Source organism: Zalophus californianus, chromosome 16 (genome assembly GCF_009762305.2).
Source record: "Zalophus californianus isolate mZalCal1 chromosome 16, mZalCal1.pri.v2, whole genome shotgun sequence".
NCBI classification, from domain to species: domain Eukaryota; kingdom Metazoa; phylum Chordata; class Mammalia; order Carnivora; family Otariidae; genus Zalophus; species Zalophus californianus.
Window position 1 is genome coordinate 36489127 of NC_045610.1, and position 21717 is coordinate 36510843.

At 41.3% G+C, this 21717-nt stretch overlaps 1 protein-coding gene across 2 annotated transcripts in view; it reads left to right on the plus strand.

The window, feature by feature from the left end:
* Positions 1-236: 236 nt before the first annotated feature.
* The window catches only part of ZNF652 (zinc finger protein 652), a 59926-nt gene continuing 38445 nt past the window's right edge, over positions 237-21717 (plus strand). Inside the window, exon 1 of one of the 2 annotated variants that reach the window (XM_027625835.1) lies at positions 237-540. The gene's annotated coding sequence lies outside the window, so the exon portion shown is untranslated. The remainder of the gene's footprint in view (positions 541-21717) is intronic. The other variant, XM_027625833.1, reaches the window with a different exon arrangement.

Below are 21717 nucleotides of genomic sequence, written 5' to 3' on the forward strand. Positions count from 1 at the left end.
TCACATTGTGGCAGCGGGGAGAAAAGGTGCGCCAGGGCCGGCCCGAGGGGCTGCGCATGCGCGCCGCCGCGCCCCGCGGCCGGGATGCCAGGGGGGCGGGCAGAGGGAGGTGTCGGCTCCCCGTTGGGCGGGGATGGGGGGGCGGGCGAGGGACGGGGCCGCGGGCGCGCGCGCGCTCTCGCCGCCGCTCCCCCTCCCTCCCTGCCCCCGGCTCCGCACACACAACCACACACGCACACCCCCTCCCCTGCCTCCCTCCCCGCGCGCCGCCCGCCCCGCCGGCCCCGCTCGCCCTCGCGCGCTCGGAAGGGAGTCGCGAGACGTCGGAGCGGCGGCCACGTAGCGCTGCGGCGGCGGCGGCGGCGGCGGCGGCCGAGGCCGGGTCTGCGGAGCGGCCCTGAGGACAGACGTTGGGCGGGGGGGGAGGGGCCGGCCCGGCCGGCGGTTGTTACTCGAGCGCCGCGGCTACAGGCCCCCCGCCGCAGGGATGGACCGCCAAGGCGGCGGTCGGGGCGGCGGAGGCGGAGGCGGCCGGCCAGGGTGAGTAGGGGCCCCTGCCCCCCACGCACACGCCACAGTCGCGGCTGCGCCCCTTGCAGCAGCCTTTCCTCTCCGCCGCCCGCCGGGCCGGCCGGGGCTTGGGCGCCGGGTTAACCCTTCGCCGAGGCAGCTGCGTGCACTAGGCCGGAGCAGCCCCCATCCGGCGGGGAGGCCCGGGGCGCTGCGCTCCTCTGGCCGCGAGCTCGGGCCGGGGGCGCCCGCTTCTGCTCCTTCGGCCCCTCGCTCCCGGACCCGGACCGGGCTCCAGTTTTGCAGAGAGCCCGCTCGCCCCGAGGCCCGAGGGGAGGCTGGGGTTGCCTGGGTTAGCGGGCCGAGGGAGGTTTGCACCGGTCCTCCAGCGAGCATTCCCCTGCCCTGCAGCTGGTGGCGTGCACCCATTGCCTCCCGGGCCCTGCGGTTGCGCCCAAACCTCCAACCCCTGGGAGTATTGTGCCGCTCGAGATAAAATGCATCTAGTGTACACCCGCCCAACACTCACCCCAGAGGGTAATTCAGACCTTTCTCCACCCCCACCTCCTCCTCCCCTCCAATCAGGCTCTACTTAAGATTCTTAGATGGGAGACACTAAAGGTAGTGACACCCCCGTTACATCTGCACATAACATGTTCATTGTCGAGGGATGTCTCCTGTAGAAATGATAAATGCCCCTGCCTCACCCTCGAAGTCTGTCTTCACGATTTGAGATCTCATATGCTCTTCTTTGAAGAGGGCCAGTCTTTGATCACATTTAAGTACATCCCTCCCCCACAACACACACACACACTTCCTGATTGCCAGAGCAGCCCCTGTCATTGCGGATCCATTGTCAGGAATGGCTTGTGCCAATCAGAGGAATGTGCATTTGCTTTTGGAGAGGGGTTCTTTCCACAACCATGTTCTCAGGATGTTCCTGCGTGAGTCTGTCTTTGATTGTCCCCATGTTCAAGCATCATTATCATAGTGTTTTCCTGATCTGCATCTCTGGTGTGCCCTGAGTAATACCTGAGTGATGCTTTTTTCCTCAGTCGATTAGATACATGTGTGTGGGCATTTCGATTTATTTTGTTTTAATATGTAAGAGCGGTCATCAAGGCATAGTTAACTACATAGGGTCGTGTTTTGGGAAGAATGTGTTTTTTTTTTTTTTTCCAGAGATGGCCAGGCCTGTGTATTGTTCTGGGAATGGCAACTAGCACATGCTTTGTTGACAACATGTGTATGCTTAAGGAATGAAGAGCTGCTGTGGCTAGCATGTGTGTGTGCCCCGAATGCAGGGGATGATCCCGCCTGTGGCTGATTTGAGAGTGGTCAGCTGCACAGTCCTGTATCAGGACTGTGCACACGTATTCTGATAGATACTACCTTTAGTATAATTTTGTTTAAAATGATCACCTCTGAGTTTTAGTGATTCTGGAAATGTCTGTTTCAGTGGTTCTTAACCAAAGAGATGCTCATGATTTTTATATGCAATTACAGTCCTCTTGAAGCTAGTCCTGGGACAGTCAGGTTGAGATCTATATTATGCAAAAGTGAAAGGAACTTGAGTTTTGTGTTTTGTTTTGTTTCTTGAGGATTGGCATTACAGTACTTTGGTCCTGAGCAGTAAGCAACAAAGTAGATGATACATGTATCCTTGTGTTTTGTTCTTCCATTACGTTCCCTGTCTTCCTGTAAAAAGGAGATGTATGTGAGAATTTCAGAAAAAGTTAAAACTGGAGTCAGAATAATTTGTCTGAATTTGACCAGTTGATGATGTATGTTCCTTGCACAGTTTTCTAAATGTAGCATATTTCAACAGCAAAGTCAGTGGTCTCTTTCATGATACCTATCCATGATGTGTTGATGGAGGTTGACTTGATTTATTAAAAGAAGGCTTTATCATTCCCATAGTAGAGCACCTGCTCTGTGCAGATTTTTTCAACTTTATTAAATATGATTTCATGTCTTTATTCAGGGTGACATTGCCATCAGAATCATCCATTTTAAAGTTTTGTTTTAATGGGAGGATCCTAATTGCAGTTAGGAATTCAGTCCCTGTGTTTAGAATTTAGAACAAGGGATGAACGTTGCACTATTCTATCAACAAGCAGGGGATAAATATTAGCTATTCTTGTTTAAATCACTCTGCATCCAGCTTTTGCCTTTTGATTATGTTTCAACCAAGGGGGATTTATTTCACTTGTGATAGTGTTGTGATGGGCAGTGACATTAAAGAAACATAGTCCCCAGCTCTCCAGGAGCTTACAGTTCTGACAATATTTTTTACTTACAGAATCCTTTGAGACCTTTTATTTATTTATTTATTTTACATTTTTGGGGGTCTGAGAGGCTAACCAATTCATGGTATTAACTTTTTTTGGAAGGCGGTGGGGAGGGGCTTGGAATCTTGCATAGAACCTGTTCCACACACCTGAAGAATAGCATTTATTCTAATAATTAGGCAGTGTACCCTATGAAGTTTGAAAGCATGCTGAGATGGCAAATATTGCATTTTTAATTATCTAATAAATATGCTTGAAGTGGCTTATATTACAGGTTATATTTTTTGTTCATGTCATGCCTGAAGCTTTACTGTCGGAAATTATTTGCCTATCCTAAACCCAGACCATTTCAAAGTTGCAAATATGTTACTTTGTCAGCGTCGTAGGGTGACAGATCACTAAAATCCCAGGGGACAGTGTGCTTCCTTGATTTAATATTGCAGAACCTCTTCTAACCAGTCACTTACCTAAACACCCACACACCACAGAGCAGCTGATCATAGAGTGTGTATGGCTGTGAGAACAGCATTCTCTGCCAGATTCAGAGCTTGGAGGCTGGAAAACAATTGCATGGCAGTGAAACACTTAAGGAGTAGTGGGGCCAGCATCTCCCTCATTAATACAAACAGCTTGCTTTAGATTCTTCAGCACTCTCAGACACCCTTCCCTTAGGAGGTTTCAGATCAGCGGCTCGTACTCAAGGGAAACAGCACCTACTTTCTGCAACTGTGGCCTCAAGATCTGATTCGTGACGCCCAGAGCTGTTTCCATTTCTGCTCAAAGTATGGGAAGTAATCTTGTAGTGTGGTAAGAAAATACTTTTCAAGTCTGTAGAAAAAAGTTGATTAGTAATGCTACTGATGTGATTTTGTTTTTGAATGTCTGGAGCCTGTCGAAGAAGTAACCTGTAAAAGTGAACTGTTAAAAAAAAAAATCACCCTTTACTCAAGGGTTTTAGATAATTTCACCAAGAATGTGAATATACTCTTGAGTTTCATTTCCCTTGTTGTAAAAAGTCGTTGAAGAGACAGCCAACAACAACAACAAAAACCCTTGTGAATTCTCTTATATTTTGAACCATAGCCTTTGGAACTAGTTATTCTAAAGGAGATGACTGCATTTCCTGGCAGGGAACTCTTGGGTCTTGTGCTCCACCTTTAGGTATGATAGTCTTCTCAGCTGTTGTCACCATTTCTGACAGTTAACGCTTGAATTTACTTTGATAGAGGGAAACGGTGTTGCAGGTAGTGAATTTAGCTGAAGGAGGATCAGGGAGATGGTCCTTTGGAGCCTGGCAGAACAGGATTTGAATCAGCTCCACCAGGTACTGGCTCTACGGCACTACGGCATTGGGCAAATCACCTTGACCTCTCTGGCCTCACTTACCTCAACAGTAGAATGGGATTTGTTTTAAGGATTAGAGATAATATATGCAAGCTGCTAGCACAGTTCCTGGCACATGTCCGTTTGAAGGACTCAAAAACAGTAGGACACGGCTGATGTGGGAAATAGAGATCACTTTGGCTGACAAGAGGTCTGGTGCTGCGATCTGCATACTTTCATTTGCGCAGATTTGGGATGAAAAAATTGCAAATATTTGACTTGGAGCATACCTAAGTCTTGCAGGTGCAGCGTGCATATTGGAACTTTGATTTGTTGCTCTGTGACTGGCTGAATGTGGTAGAGACAATAAAATTTAGCTCCAAATTCTGCAGCGCTACCCATAGGCTGTCTTGTTTTAAGCCTATTCAGAGCTTGTGTGGTGAAAGGGGTGTTTTAGGACATAAACGTGTCTCAATGAGTTCTGTGTCCAGAGTTGAATCACGTGCAAAGCCTTGTGTAAATTTTCATGGTTAATGCAAGCCATAAAGTGCTTGGTAGAATCAGTGAAGACATCAGATGCTTATTTTAGTTAATCTGTTTGTTTATATAGCAGTTACGTATGATTTTAAAAAACACTTATGAACATTTTCTCCTGAAGAATTCCCATTGCTCATCTGAGGTTTTGATCATAAACTGTTATTAGGGTTATAAGTTTGAGTACCTTAGGCATTTTTGCTTTGGTGGGTGAAGGAAAGAAAAGTAAAGTTCCCTTACCTGTCAAATTTTATCAACTCTCCACTTTAGGCCTATACCTACAGATTGTGTGTGTGTATTCCCTAGCCTTGTTTTTAGCCTGAAAGGTAATTTTATGGTAAAATATGACATTTTTTTCCTCTTTAAAATACAGTTTAAGAGATTGATTGCTTTGGAGAGTAGATTCAGGGACGTGTATACAGTTTTATTCAGTTCATAGAGCTTTTAAAATAGAATTTCTTGGCTTCTGTAGAATTAAATTATTCTGTCATTTTTGCAGGATATCATTGTGATAAGTCTGTGAACCCCCAAGAGTTACCTAGAGACTTTTCTGATAAGTTAGACACATCAGTAATGCATTAGGATTTACCTAAAGGGACTCTGCTAATCCGTATTTTCTTTATTATTGAGCCACCTAGGGCTTTCCCATCAATGGAATCAGTCACTAGTATTGGATTGCTGATAAAGAAGGATTGGCAAATAATGGTCTTAGACTTGCCTTAGATTTTGCAGAACACTTGAAAAAATTTAATCTCACCCAGATGTATAATAATAATAAGAGCACTTACGCTATGTGAGCCCAGACTAACTAAACAAATAAAATTTAGATGATTGAGTTACGTATTTTTTTTCTCAGTGATAATCCATTTTGCTAAGAAAACTTTTTCTGGGGAGGAGGGTGCTATTTTTTTTTTTTTAACTCTTATTTTTTCTGGTTTACTAGAGTCAAATGGCCTAGCGGAGATCTAGTTGCTCCTGTCAGTTTCTTGATAAACCAATCAGTGTGTAGCGAGAAGGGACTGTTGGAAGGGAACAGAAATAGAAGTGATGTGGAGTGTGGCTCCAGAGCCTGATTTCTTGATCTTTTTTTTTTTTTTTTTTGATTTCTTGATCTTGCTGCTGCTATGTGGTATCAGAGGGTTCTTACTCTTAGCTGGATTTCACAAAGATATACAGTGTTGGGTGATTCCTTTTTTCTTTAATGCTAGTGAAGAATAGAGTCTTTAACCGCTTTGGAATTTAGACTTTTTAGCTTTGGAATTTTGATTCAGTTTTGGAGATTCAATGGAATATAACTTACTAATTACACTGTGTGGCCTACAAAACGAGATTTATAACTAGGCCCTTATGAATTGTTTTCATCCTTTCACATGTACCATTTTAATGTATCTGAAGTAATGTCAGTGGCCTGTGAACATTGAAACACATGGTGAAGTGTTGGGTTTTTTGAGGTTTCGTTTTGTTTTGTTTTGTTTTGTTTTGTTTTGAGGGGATGAGTAGAGTGTGATCTTAGTTGTCTAGGTAAATCTATGTTTTTTCCCCAATTCCTCTTAAGACTGTGACCCAGATGCCCAGAGGCTTTTCTGTATTAATAGACTGTTCGAGCTGGGATTTGAAGTTACCTTGCCTAAAAGATCCTCCTTGTAGAGAGCCCTACAGTTTTCTTTCTAGCCTACAAATTCATTTAAATAAACTCAACAAAAGTTTGGGAAAAACCTAATGTCTGTCAGTATAGAATTGTAAGTAAATTAGGGTATATTCAAGCAGTAGAATGAATTTTATAACTGCAAAAAAGAATGAGGAAACTCTTCATGTGTTGCTGTGGGAAAATCTCTAAGCTATACATAAGTGAAATACAGTATGTACTCATTTGTGCATGGTGTCCTTAGCTCAAAATTATGTTTGTAAAATTCACTCATATTTTCGTGTGTAACAATAATTAGTTTTTCCTCATATAATATGCAAATGTATGCAAATTTTATAATTTATTTGTCCATTCTACCATTGATTCACATTTGGATTATTTCTGATTTTGGCTATCATGTGTAATGGTGCTCTATTCACTATATTTTCTTCTGTACTTAAAAATTTTGATCCGGGACGCCTGGGTGGCTCAGTTGTTAAGCGTCTGCCTTCGGCTCAGGTCACGATCCCGGGGTCCTGGGATCGAGCCCCGCATCGGGCTCCCTGCTTGGTGGGAAGCCTGCTTCTCCCTCTCCCACTCCCCCCACTTGTGTTCCCTTTCTCGCTGTCTGTCTCTGTCAAATAAATAAATAAAATCTTAAAAAAAATTTTGATCCATGTGAATGTATACCCACTAAATAATTTTTCATTTAAAAAGTATCCCTCAGGGCGCCTGGGTGGCTCAGTTGGTTAAGCAACTGCCTTCGGCTCAGGTCATGATCCTGGAGTCCTGGGATCGAGTCCCACATCGGGCTCCCTGCTTGGCGAGGAGCCTGCTTCTCCCTCTGACCCTCCCCCCTCTCATGTACTCTCTCTCTCTCATTCTCACTCTCTCAAAATAAATAAATAAATCTTAAAAAAAAAAAAAGAACTTTGAAGGAATACTAGCTTTGTATTTAAAAAAAAAAGTATTCCTCAACTATCCATAGGAAAATTATAATGTCCTATTTTAAATTAAATATTGAAATATTTAGTGGGGCAAAATAATTTCAAACCTTTTTTTTTCTTTTGAGTACATTCTCAAAGACCTAGCTTGGATTTTTACAATATTAAGAAAATCCCCAAGTCAACCTGAGAGCAAACCCTATATACTTTTATCCTTAAAGAGGGGTTAAATATGACAGAATATGTCTTAAAAATAGTTACATCTCTTGAAAGATCTGTCTTTGTACCTGATAAATATTTCTTTCATTGCCTCATTTCATAACAATGATATAATAATCCTTCTTGCATTGCTAATTATTAAAAATGTTTACTTAGTATTTTTATAACTGTGGTATATTTAAACTTTTTGGAAACCCAAGGTTTTAAACAAATACCAACAGGAGAAGCTTACTTAAATATAGTTGACCTGGTTTGGAATATTGTGAAGTGCAGCGGACCTGCCGCCAAGCCTGGTGGGAGAAGGTGCTCCTGCGGGCCCAGGTGCTGTAATCACTGCTGGGGCACCATCATTTCCGTTGAGAAGTGCATTTGGTCACATTTTTTTGCTGTAATTGCACTATTGTCATTTTCTCCTTCTTATTGCCCAAACGTGGAAATAATGATTAAAAAATAAACCTGTAAAGCAGTGGTTCTCAACCAAGGGCAATTTTGCCTCCAGGAGACGTTGGGCACTGTCTGGAGATACCTTTGATTGACACAAGTGGGGCCCCGGGGGTGCTGCTGGCATCCAGCGGGCAGAGGCCAGGGAGGCTGCGGATCATCCTACAGTGCACAGGACAGCCCCTCGCAACAGGAATGATCTGGTCTAAAATATCAGCTGTGGTGAGGTTGAGACATGCTGCTCTACAGCAGCTCCCTAAGCTGATGCTCCGAAGCAGGTAGCAATTTTAGCATTGACTTTGTTAGATTTAGCACATGAAAGTCATATTTAGCTTATCTGGTCTAGAGAAGAAATAAGCTAGGAAATTGTCTAAATTGTAATAAGGAGGGAGCCTGGGTGGCTCAGTCGTTAAGCGTCTGCCTTCGGCTCAGGTCATGATCTCGGGGTCCTGGGATCGAGCCCTGCATCGGACGGACTCCCTGCTCCGCGGGAAGCCTGCTTCTCCCTCTCCCACTCCCCCTGCTTGTGTTCCTGCTCTCGCTGTGTCTCTCTCTGTCAAATAAATAAATAAATAAATAAATAAATAAATAAATAAATAAATAAATAAAATCTTTAAAAAAATAGTTTTTTACAGGCACCCCTGTAATATGGTTTTAAATATGAAAACTGATTTTAGTATACGTTTTAGTGAACGAGTCCTCTCAAAAATTTTTTTTTATTAAGCGCTACCCCCAATGTGGGGCTGGACCCATGACCCCAAATCTAAGAATCAATTGCATGCTCTACTGACTAAGCCAGCCAGCCAGGTGCTAATTGTGATCTTTTTAAAAAATAGGCTATTTATAGTCTCCTAGTGGGTAAAACCAGATTATTTTGGAAGATAGTTCTTATCTACAAGATTATTCACGAAGAGAAAGTCTATATATATTATACAGTGTGAAGACTTTTTTTTTTCAAAGCAGATACATTTTAACTGTTATGATCCTAAAGTGTATCTTGTTCTGCTCTAAAAGAAAATATTTGGTTGTTTGATATAAAGTATATTTAAATCTTGTATAATGTGGTAAGTTAAACAATATTGGTGACACAATGTTTAAATTAAATTTGGAATATACATGTATAGTACAAAAATTTTCTACTTTCATATGGCTAGTTACTTCCTGTCAGGTTATGGGAAAGAATGTATACACTTCTGCATCTGTTCCGCCTTGTCAGGTATTATAATAATATCCAAAAGACAGTTTGTCCCACCTCCCAGTCTCTCTTCAACCCTTTCATCAACTCAAATGGAAAGTTAGATTTTCTTTTTCTTTGAAGATAACTTCTGCCTCTAAGGTCAGGTGCTGCAGTGAGCACTAAAAGAGTTGTCCACAGAAGCCAAATATTGCAGAATTGGACCGTCCTCAATCCAGAACTGTTTATTGAATTCCCTCTAGCACTCTTTCTTAAGCTTTTTGACCATGACCCCCAGTAAGAAGCAGTACACGTGTGGTCACGTGTGTTATCTTACATTTATACCCCCACCCACAACTGAAACAAAAACTTCATGAAACAGTACTTACCCTTACTGGTCGTTAGGCCGTCTGTTGTTTTTTTAGTCCATTTCATTTTTCAAAATTGGGGTGGGTCAGGCAGTTTGAAAATCACCCTATGTGAAAATCACCCTTTTGTGCTTAACAAAAATTATTTTCTTTTTTTTTTTTTAAAGATTTTATTTATTTATTCATTTGAGAGAGTGAGAATGAGAAAGAGAGAGAGCACATGAGAGGGGGGAGGGCCAGAGGGAGAAGCAGACTCTGCTGAGCAGGGAGTCTGATGCGGGACTCGATCCTGGGACTCCAGGATCATGACCTGAGCCGAAGGCAGTCGCCTAACCAGCTGAGCCACCCAGGCGCCCCACAAAAATTATTTTCTTGAAGTAGATGCAAACAAATGCTAATTGGGTTAAAGGGGGTGTTGGGAGAGTGCTCAAATTAAAAGCTATGCTTAGAGGTATATGTTTGAAGTAGAAATCCAAGTAATGCGGCATGAAGAAAATCATTGTATTTATGACCTTATTCCATGTAGAAAGGTAATTCTTTTTTTTTTTAAAGATTTTATTTATTTATTTGAGAGAGAGAGAACAAGAGATAGAGAGCATGAGAGGGAAAAGGGTCAGAGGGAGAAGCAGACTCCCCGCTGAGCAGGGAGCCCTATGCGGGACTCGATCCCGGGACTCCAGGATCATGACCCGAGCCGGAGGCAGTCGCCCAACCAACTGAGCCACCCAGGCGCCCTGAAAGGTAATTCTTAAAGACCAAAAACTCTAGAAGGGTTGAGGTTGGATCCTCATTTTGCCTAGTGTTTTTTTGTTTTTTTTTTATTAAGATTTTATTTATTTGACAGAGAGAGACACAGTGAGAGAGGAAACACAAGCGGGGGAGTGGGAGAGGGAGAAGCAGGCTTCCCGCGGAGCAGGGAGCCCCATGTGGGGCTCGATCCCAGGACCCTGGGACCATGACCTGAGCTGAAGGCAGACGCTTAACGACTGAGCCACCCAGGCGCCCCTTGCTTAGTGTTTTAAGCTATGGTATTCCAAGAGGTAGTACACTTACTGTTGCTTAGTACACACACACACACACACACACACACACACACACACACAGAGTCTACCTGTTTGTTTATTAAGTTAGGTAGAACTGAGAGGATTAACGAATATGTGGAAAGATTTTTTTTAACTCTGTAATATGACTTTCTTCAACACAGAGCCTGGTTTAGACAATAATTTGCTTATGTAGAATGGTTACAGAATAAAAATCTACCAAGGATTCAGTAGTGAGCGTTTACTTCTGTGTGAAAATCTGATTCCAGGGTTGGACTGTATTTCAGAGACAGCTCTATCAGAAAAGCACTCATCAGAACCTAGTTCTCCAGAAGGATAAAACTTTAAAGTTACTTGGTTGGCATTGTCTTTCATTTCTGTCCCAGAGTTATATATACTGTCGGTAGTTTTGTTATTCATCAACCTTTACAAAACATTTGCCATTTAAGCCTCTATAACCCTTTAAGGTAGTGTATTATTAATTGCCCCATTTTACCAGCAGGGAAATTGAGACAAAGTGAGGGTATGTAACTTGCCAAGTTAAATATGTTCGTTTCTTGGCAAAGAGATTTTATAAGAAAGGACCCGTTAAATCATTTTATTTTGCTAATTAAAAACTGAAGTTGGGGTGCCTGGGTGGCTCAGTCGTTGAGTGTCCGCCTTCGGCTCAGGTCATGGTCCCAGGGTCCTGGGATTGGGCCCTGCATCGGGCTCCCTGCTCAGCGGGGACCTGCTTCTCCCTCTCCCTCTCCCCCTGCTTGTGTTCCCTCTCGCTGTCTCTGTCAAATAAATAAACAAAAATTCTTAAAAACAAAACAAAACCAAACCCTGAAGTTTAGGGGCGCCTGGGCAGCTTAGTCTCATTTAAGCATCTGACTCTTGATTTCGGCTCAAGTCATGATCTCAGGGTTGTGAGATCGAGCCCCATGTCGGGCTCGGACGCAGCAGGGAGTCTACTTGAAGATTCTCTCCCTCTGCCCCTTCCTCCCGCTCACTTGCACACACACATGCTCTCTCTCTATCAGCTAAATAAATCTTCAAAAAAAAAAAAAAACTGAAGCTTAAAAAATAGAATTTAAAAATCCATAAATATTTCTGGCTTTTAGAAACCAGAGACTGAATAAGTCATTTGTTTTAATTTTTAAATTAACGTACAGTAAAATTGACATTGTGGTGTGTACAGTTCTGTGAATATCAGTACATGTTAGCGATTCACGTAACCACCACCACAGTCAGGATGCAGAACAATTCCATCACCTGAAAAACTCCCTGCTGCAGCCTTCATACACTCCCCTCCACCGCATCCCTGGCAAGCGGTGACCTGTTGCTCATACCTATCCTTTTCTTTTCTGGAGAATGTTCTGTAAATGGGATCATACCATATGTAACCTTTTGAGACTGACTTCTTTTGGCATAATGCCTTTGAGATTCATCCCAGTTTTTGTGTGTATCAGCAGCTCCTTTTTATTGCCAAGTAATATTCCATTCTGTGGATGGATTACAGATTGTTTTTCCATTCACCTCTTGAAGGACATTTGGATTGTTTCCATTTTGAGATGATTATGAACCAAGCCTCCAGAAATATTCATGGACTGGTTGCTAATTGATAGTCTTTACCAAGTAAACCTGAGAATGTTTAAAAACATCAAAGCTTGAAAAGACAAAGTTTTTAAAAATCTCACTTTGGAAAAAAAAATCTCACTTTGGAGAAAAGTAAACAGATAAAGCAACATGCTTTTTTAATTCAAAGAAAATCTTTCAATTAAAGTGATTATAACTCAATTTTTGTTATCCCAATAAGTCTCTTTTTAAATTTTTTTAAGATTTTATTTTTAAATAATCTCTACACCCAACATGGGGCTTGAACTCACAACCCCGAGATCAAGAGTTGCAAGCTCCACCGACTGAGCCAGCCAGGTGCCCCTCTTTTTAAATTTTTTTTTTCAAGATTTTATTTATTTGACAGAGACACAGCGAGAGCAGGAACACAAGCAGGGGGAGTGGGAGAGAGAGAAGCAGTCTTCCCGCGGAGCAGGGAGCCCCATGTGGGGCTCGATCCCAGGACCCTGGGATCATGACCTGAGCCGAGGGCAGACGCTTAACGACTGAGCCGCCCAGGTGCCCCTCTTTTTAAATTTTTTAAAATAAGTTTTTAATTTTGGAATAGTTTGAGGTTTACAGAAAAGTTGCAGAAAGAGTATGTGTATACTCCTCATCCAGTTCCCCTGATTGTTAAATTCTTACATAACCATGTTAAAGTATTACATAAACTGCGGAACCAACATTGGTATATTACTGCCAACTCCAGAGTTAATTCAGATTTCACTGCGTTTTCAGCTAATATCCCTTTTCTATTTGGAAACATCCTAAATCAGGCTTTTAAACTCTATGTTTAAATGAGCTCGAATATCTGTTCATAGATTAATTTTAGTCATACATGGTATGCGTCATATATAATGTGTCTAGATCTCCACTTAGATTAAGTTATCTTTAACATTAATACCTTGAAAGTTATCTTTTGGCATTTACAGACAGTTATGCCCAAGGCCATTTTAGGGTACGCTTGAAGATTTTTTTCCCCACCCCTCTGTGTTCCATATAAAAACATGATCTGTAATGTGGATGAGTGTAACTCTTGCTCAGTGGTACCCCTTCCAGTGAAGTTACAAGTTGCTGTCTCCGAGAGCACATGGGACACAGCCATCTTTTGTTTACCAGGAAATTAACTTGTCTGTTAATTCCAAGTGGTAGTCACCAGTCTACTATGCTGGATGGTTTCACACTCTGTGATGACTGGCTCTGAGAGAATTTAAGTATTAGATGGCTCTTCAGAAAAAGGTGCTGGCCTTGAGGCAGAATACCATGATAGATAGGGAAGTACTTGGGTATCTTTCACTCCACACTTGCTAATGCAAAGAATACCTCCTAAGGCAAACCATGGCATCTAAACTCATGATATTAATTTGAATCATTCCTTGAAACTGTTTGATTTATGGAAGGGGAGGAAGGAATTGGCAACATCAAGTAGGTGTGGATTTTTAAAAATCACTCTCCTCCCAAAATAAGTGGAACTCTTGAGTGTTCCCTCTATTAACATGCCACATTTTTTTCTAAACAAAAGAATCCTCTTAAGCATTCTAGGAAACAAAAATGTGGTCAAGAAAAGCTTCAAGAAGGAAGTGCATTTGAGCTAGGTCTTGAAAGATGGCTAGGATTTTATCATCGAATGGCAGGGGAGCCATGTTTTAGGTGGAAGGAAAGAATGGCATAGTCAAAGGTTTAGAGGTGGAAAAAAATCAAGGTGTGTTTGAGGAATAGCGTGAGGATGTTAGGAGAGGAGGCCTTTGGGAGCCAAGCCTGAAAAAGTGGGGCTCAGGTGGTGGAGGGCTTTTGGAATGCTCTGCTGAGGAGTTGTATTTTATTCCAAGGCTTTAGAAACCAGTAAAGGTTTTGTAGCTAGGGAGTTACATGATCCAAATTCTTTAGGGAAATGGAATTTAGAAGATCTCTGTGTAAAGCGGTTTAAAAGAGGGAGTCAGAGGGGCGCCTGGGTGGCTCAGTTGGTTAAGCGACTGCCTTCGGCTCAGGTCATGATCCCAGGGTCCTGGGATCGAGCCCCATATCGGGCTCCCTGCTCCGCGGGAAGCCTGCTTCTCCCTCTCCCACTCCCCCTGCTTGTGTTCCCTCTCTCACTGTCTCTCTCTCTCTGTCAGATAAATAAATAAAATCTTTAAAAAATAAATAAATAAAAGAGGGAGTCAGAGAGCCTGTTATAATCTGTGTATGAGGTGATTAGGGCCTGAACTGGGAGGTTGCGTTAGCAATTGGAACAGGGAGGACAAGGCAGTTTGTAAACCTAGATTTGTTGGTTCATTACATAGTGGGGTACGGGAGCGGGAACAGCCAAAAATGAGCAGGAGGTTTGGAGCCTCAGCCAGAGACTATAGCTGATTCATTTGGATCTTCCATAGACTTGACCATAAAATAAACACTTAAAATCAGTAGCATCCTAGAACTGAGGGAAAATATGTAGCAGTCTTGTTTTAGAAACAAATGTATGGCTTAGAATTGAGGACACATGATATTTGCTGACTCAGGATGGAGGGAGCAAACCAAGAAGGGAAGAAGGTGGGTTTTTATTTAACAGTGAGAACTGTGGTTATCACCTGTGCTTACGTCCGATTTTTGTGCAGCCAAATGCTTCAAACTGTTGTACTCACAGTAATGCCACCACCCCAACACTGAATAAGAAGAGAATCCCGGTCATCTCACAGTGCAGCGAATTGAGAAAACCATCTGGAATGATCTCTGCTCATGCCTGTGTGTCTGTAAATGTGTGTGTACTGTGTTTGCATAACACAGTATAGGTGGACCTGCCTATACAAAGGTGGCAGAACCTTCTGTGTAGTGTTATCAGCTAGAGAGCACATAGAAAGCAGCCTGAATGCCAGTTCCTGCGGAAACACTGGCTGTGCACTTGAGCAGTATAGATCTACACCCTCACCTGCAGCCAGATCTGCTTAGTTCCACATAAGAACATAGTTTTTGGCTTGGTTTTATTGTTCTGTCCTTGGAAAATTAAAAGCAAAATACAGTGGTGGCTACTGTCTAGAAGGTTGGATTCTAATCTTGACTGAGTGGTGACCTTCCTAGGTGAATTGTTTCACTTCTAACATATTTAATTTTTCCTTTATGTTTGATCATTATGTGTGAGCATATATGGGTATCAAAGTTTTATTAAATCAGAAATATACCATATTGCCTGCATTACAGTTTTTAGAGATATGAGTTGAAGTTGTATAAAATATACAGTAGTCCTAGTATGAAGGAATTTTCACACTATATTTTACTTGCTCTCTAATTCCTTAGTCATACCAAAAAGTTAATTTAGGGCGCCTGGGTAGCTCAGTCGGTTAAGCGACTGCCTTCGGCTCAGGTCATGATCCTGGAGTCCCGGGATTGAGTCCTGTGTCGGGCTCCCTGCTCAGCAGGGAGTCTGCTTCTCCCTCTGACGGCCCCCCATGCTCTCTCTCTATCTCCTTCTCTCTCAAATAAATAAATAAAATCTTTAGACAAAAAGTTAATTTAGATTTAATTGTAGTTGTTATAATGTTTTTTTCTCCAATGTCAGGTTAGGGTCCTATTATGTTTCTAAATTGTGATACTGTTTTTGGCCTTTCAAAGGAGATAATGCTGCTTTTGAAAAGAAAACCTTTTTATATTATAGAAATTCTCAAATATAAAAAATAAAAGGTGTCGGGTGCCTGGGTGGCTCAGTTGGTTAAGTGACTGCCTTTGGCTCAGGTCATGATCCTGGAGTCCCGGGATCAAGTCCCACATCAGTTCCCTGCTTAGCAGGGTGTCTGCTTCTCCCTCTGACCCTTCACCCTCTTGTGCTCTCTCTCTCTCTCTCTCAAATAAATAAATAAGATCTTTAAAAAAAATAAAAATAAGTAAAAAGTGTGACAGACCTAATATGCCCATTTCCCATGGCCAATCTGTTTCATATATATCCACCCTCACTACACTCCCCTCTCCAATTACTTTGAAGCAATTCTAGGGACACCTAGCTGGCTCAGTTAGTAGAGCATCTGACTCATGATCTCTGGGTTGTGAGTTCGAGCCCCATGCTGGGTGTAGAAATTACTTTAAACAAATTCTAGACATCATATCATATTTTTTATAAATATAAGAATTTTTTTAAAGATTTTTCTTTTTTGTTTATTTATTTGAGAGAGAGAGAATGAGAGAGAGCACATGAGGGGGGGAGGGTCAGAGGGCGAAGTAGACTCCCTGCCAAGCAGGGAGCCCAATGCGGGACTCGATCCAGGGACTCCAGGATCATGACCTGAGCCGAAGGCAGCCGCTTAACCAACTGAGCCACCCAGGCGCCCAAGAATTCTTTCTTTATAAGACAACTGCAATACCATTATTACACTAAAAAACTTCCTGAACATCATTAAGTATTCAGTCAGTGTTTATATTTCCCAGTGAAGTCATAATTGTTTTTTCAATTTGTTTTTTTTGACGAACACTGGCTAGAATGTTGAATTAGAGTCCAAAGAAGAATGATTAGTTAATATGCCTGTTAAGTCTCTTTAATCTCTGGGTGCTCCTTCCTTTCTTCTCTTTTTTTTTCTTGCGGTTTTAGTTGAAGAATCTGGATCATTTGTTGTATAATTTCTCATAGTCTGGATTTTGCTGATTGTATCCATGTGGTGTCATTTAACATGTTCCTCAGTCCCTTTTATTTTTTATAAACTGGTTGATTTTTAGATCTACAAGCTTGATCAGATTGAGGTTCAGTTTTTCTTGTGGATGTCAGGGGAAGACTGTTTAATAGGTGCTGGCATACAATTCTACCCGGAGACATATAGTGTTGGTTGTTTCTTTTTTGGTACTGTTAATCAGCCAGTGATGATCTTTTCCTGTATCTATTCATTGGGGGTTGCAAAATAATATCAAGTGCTATAATTTCTTCTTCAACTATTAGCTGGAATACCTCTATAAAAAGAAATTTCCCTTCAACAAGTATTTAGTTTCTTTAAGGTATAGATCTGATAGGAATGGCAGACTAAATGCTTGATTCTTGCCCTTCACTTACCAGTTTTTATTTATTTTTTTAATTTTTTTAATTTTTTTAAATTTTTTTTTTTTTTTAATGTTTTATTTATTGATGAGAGTCAGAGAGAGAGAGAGAGTCAGAGGCAGAGAGAGAAGCAGGCTCCCCGCCGAGCAGGGAGTCCGATGCGGGACTCGATCCCAGGACCCTGGGATCATGACCCGAGCCGAAGGCAGACGCTTAACCATCTGAGCCACCCAGGCGCCCTTCACTTACCAGTTTTTAAAAGAGTGAGTTGGTTCTTTTAGTATCCTCTAAAGATAACCAATGGATTTAAGCATATTTGATGTGTTTCAGTCCACTGCTATTGTTAATCCTTGTTGATACTCAGTTGTTCTATCTTTGTGCATTAGGAGCTTCTCTTGCTGGCTCCTGAGTCTTTTTTGTTTTGTTTTGTTTTTTAATGTTCAGTGTCACAGAGTTGCATTTTATTTTATTTTATTTTATTTGTTTTATTTATTTTTTTAAGTAGTCTCCATGCCCAGTGTGGAGCGCAATGTGGGGCTTGAACTCACCACCCTGAGATCAAGACCTGAGCTGAGATCAAGAGTCAGATGCTTAGCCACTCTACTGACTGAACCACCCAGACGCCCCCTGAGTCTTTTGAAACAGCCCTCGTAGTCTTTTGATAGCTTCCTTGCTTTCCATTATGACAAGATGTTCCAGACACATCTTACACATTTTCTGTCCTCTTTCCTTTTAATAGAAAATATCTGAAAACCACAGTACATTCTCAGTACTGAGCTAAACACAGGTTAGAATATTGAAGTAGTATTTTGAAAAGAACTACCTGCCCTCAGGGGTTCATAGTCTTTAAAGTTTTTGTTTTTTTTATTCATTTGATTTATTTGTATACATTTTTGATGTGATAAAATCAGATTTTGATTTTTAAAGCCAGTCTTTGATTTCATTGTATAACAAGTACATATAGCAAAGTGAGATGAATGTCTAAAATAAGTAACTTTTTGGGGCGCCTGGGTGGCTCAGTCAGTTAAGCGGCTGCCTTCAGCTCAGGTCATGATCCCAGGGTCCTGGGATCAAGCCCCGCATCGGGCTCCCTGCTCATCGGAGAGCCTGCTTCTCCCTCTCCCTCTGCCTGCCACTCTGCCTACTTGTGCTCTCTCTCTCTATCAAATAAATAGATAAAATCTTTTAAAAAAAGTAAGTAACTTTGTATAATTTAAGAAAATTTAATGTGTAATAAAAAGGAATAAATGAATTTAAAAAGAAAGATAAAACCTTGAAATGATATATATTTTACAAACATGTTATACCCTGTGGGAAGAGTAGTTTGTTTTTGCATAAGTAGGTAACCATATAATTTATTGTCCAGACTGGGAGGTACGTGAGAGGGACATTCTTAATAATTACTTTGGGAGAAACAGGTATAAACCAGGACTTTGCCCAGCAAAGCAGAACATATGCTCACCCTACTTATAAACTAATTGACAATATCCATAAGCCTCCTGAGACCAGGGATTGTATCTATTACATTCACAATAATGTCTGTGGCACCTCACATGTTATTGGTGCTCAATAAGTATTTGTTGACTAAGAGCCTGCTGATACTTAGAAGCTTGGTGTAGATTTTAAGTGTTTTTTGTGCTTAAATTATGATTGCACTTTTTCCCCAACTTTCTTTCATTAACACTTGCATCTAAATGACCTGTATATTGAATCTGAATGGTTATGATGAATTCATTTATTTTTTAGTTTACAATTCAGCACAATTAGATGTTTATTATAGAAATACATGTTCATTATAAAAATATGAGAAAATCTAGATAATCTCCTTACTACCACCTCTCCCCTCCACTTCCAAGAAAAAAACACCAAAATCATCTGTCTTCTGGTTGGATTTTAAGGGAGAAAAGAGCATAACAGTTATATTTTCAACTAGTTCTTGCTCTTTCAGAATCCCTCTGACTCACCTTTTAGCCAGTGGGCCTTGTTTCCTCCATTTATAAAAGAGACTAGTAGTTATCTGACAGGAACTTTGTGACTCTTAGATAAATGTGGTTTTTTAGTGGGGAGGAGCTGAGGAGGGAGGGAGGGAGTGATTACTTGAACAGTGTTTCTGTGATCAGAACTATCTTCGGTCGCTCTAGCCACATTTCTTAAAGATACTGCTGAGAGTAGTGATAGAAAATTTGCATTGATGTGAACTACTGTGAAAATTCTTTGATTGTGGTAAGGGAAGTATATGTGGAGTCAGAGTCCACATTACTGACTGAAATCTTTTCCCCAACGTAAATAGATGAAGGGAAATTAAGTTTAGTCATATGTCCTCAGGCCTCTGACTGGGCAACCTGCTTGGTCATGTTGGCTTGGTTTTCTTGACCACTGACTGGATTTGAGTAATGACAAAAGTTATTTAAAAAACACAACAAGCAAGCAAATAAATATTTATTCAGGTTTTTTATTACATCTATTTATAGCACATAGATTGTGAAGAGCTGTGGTTTCCCTTAGATTAAGAAACTATATAAAAATCATCCTCCCCACATAAATGTTTCCTCCACCTACTCATTTGTCTGCAAGCCAGGAGTCTGTTCACTTCCTCTTGAGCTCGGTGCCTTTGCTGTTCATAGGCTCATTTTTTTAGACATTCCAGTGCAGTTAAAATATAAATCTCTAAAGTGTGTATTGTTACTAATTAATTTATTTCATACCCTAAAAGTAACTTCTCTGGAGTTTCTGAGCAGATAGTGTCTTAAAACAGATTGTTCATTCAGAAACCTGGATGTTTGGGGGCGCCTGGGTGGCTCAGTCGTTAAGCATCTGCCTTCAGCTCAGGTCATGATCCCGGGGTCCTGGGATCGAGCCCCACATCGGGCTCCCTGCTCGGCGGGAGGCCTGCTTCTCCCTCTCCCACTCCCCCTGCTTGTGTTCCCTCTCTCGCTGTCTCTCTCTCTGTCAAATAAATGAAAATAAAATCTTAAAAAAAAAAACACCTGGATGTTTGGGATTTTTGTCTTACTGAAACATGCACATTCACAATTCACTATGGAGAACCGTATTTGGGGAAAATGTAATTAAGAATTCTATGTGGAAAAATAACTTTTGTATTTGAACGTCTTCCATCAGCTTTTCCCGCTCAGGTTATTACTGACCAGCGTTGGGCCAGGAAGCAAATAGAATAATTTTGCTTGATGCTAAGGGTTTTTTTTTTTTTCCTCCTAACAAGCAAATTATTAAATTGCTACATGTTCTGTAGGTTAGCCTGGAGTTAAAATTTCAGTGTTATGTCACCAGTAACAGAGGTTTGTCAGTATGGTGCGTGCGTGCGTGCGTGCGTGTGTGTGCACGCGCACGCGTGTTCATAAGGATTGAGCCTTTCTTTCCTTAACCTGAAGAGTTAGGATGAGTTGTTGTATGAAGATGTATTAAAATTTCCCCCCCTATGCTTTACCTGTTATCTGGCATTTAATGAAAAAAACTTGCTCGAAAGTTGCAGGTCCCTTGAGGGCAACAAACACTATACTCAAAATGAAACTAGGTTACTGTTTCTGTAACATGCAGTGGTTTGTATCAAAAGCTGTTTTGGTCTTAACTTTGAGATTATCCCTTGTTCTTTGAAGTGGTCATATTTTAACTTGGAGTGGTTTTAAATTTTAGAATTTCCTGAAGTGAACATAAAAATGTTTTAATGTTTTCTTATGTTGTTGTTGTACACAAGTTTATAGAAAACTTATCTCCAGACAACACATTTCTTTAGTAAGACCAAAAGAAAAAAATACTTAAGATTTGAGAAAGTATTGAAGACTGACAGTGTTTTAGGAGGGTATTGCACATGGTTTTAGGTAGCTATATAATAGATTTCCTTTGCGTTTGATATCTGGACTTTTGTGATTTAGTACTTTGTGTTTTAGTGTTAGAACCATCTTTATAGTATAACCAAGAGAAAATTAGGCGCTTTCCATTTACTCTTTACTCTTACTACTTTTTGTAATGTATCCTCTTATTTCTTTGGGTTGATAGGTTCTGAAATGAGGTGGAGTTTAAGATTGTGGCTTTATCATACTTTTTCCTCCTATATACAATTTTTTAAAAGCTTAACGATCTAACCTCCCAGTGTTATGAATTGCACAGTGTTTTCTTGTAATGGATTCTTTGTGCTAAGAGGTGTTCCTTCCCGTCAGCATTCATACACATTCAGGTCTCTCTCATCTTTCAAAACCAAACTCAAACCTTTTCCCTGTTTTGACTCCGACTCCAGCTTCTGTTCCTCCGCTTCCATTCCCTCCTGGTCACGCCCTCGCTAGCTGGTTGAGGAGGCCCCACAGCTAGGGAGTGAGAGCTCAAGAACCCAGCCCAAGTCTGAGCCCTGAGCCAATATACTAATTAACTCAAGACTGCTTTTTTTTTTTCAGGGAATAGGAGGCTCGCCGAAGGACAAGGGGGCCTTCAGGTTAGGGAATGATTCAGCCACTAAATTCTGTGGTCAGTTTTCTCTGTCTTACTCAGTGTTTTGAGCAGCATTTGCTGCAGTTGATCAGTTCTTCTTTCTTGAGAAAATGTGTTTATGTCCTGGCTTCTGTGCCCTGCAGTTTAGTGTTTCCTTTTACCTCTGTGTTTATTTCTCTTTTCTTCTTTGTTGGCTCTTTCTCCTCTGCCCTGAGGGTGC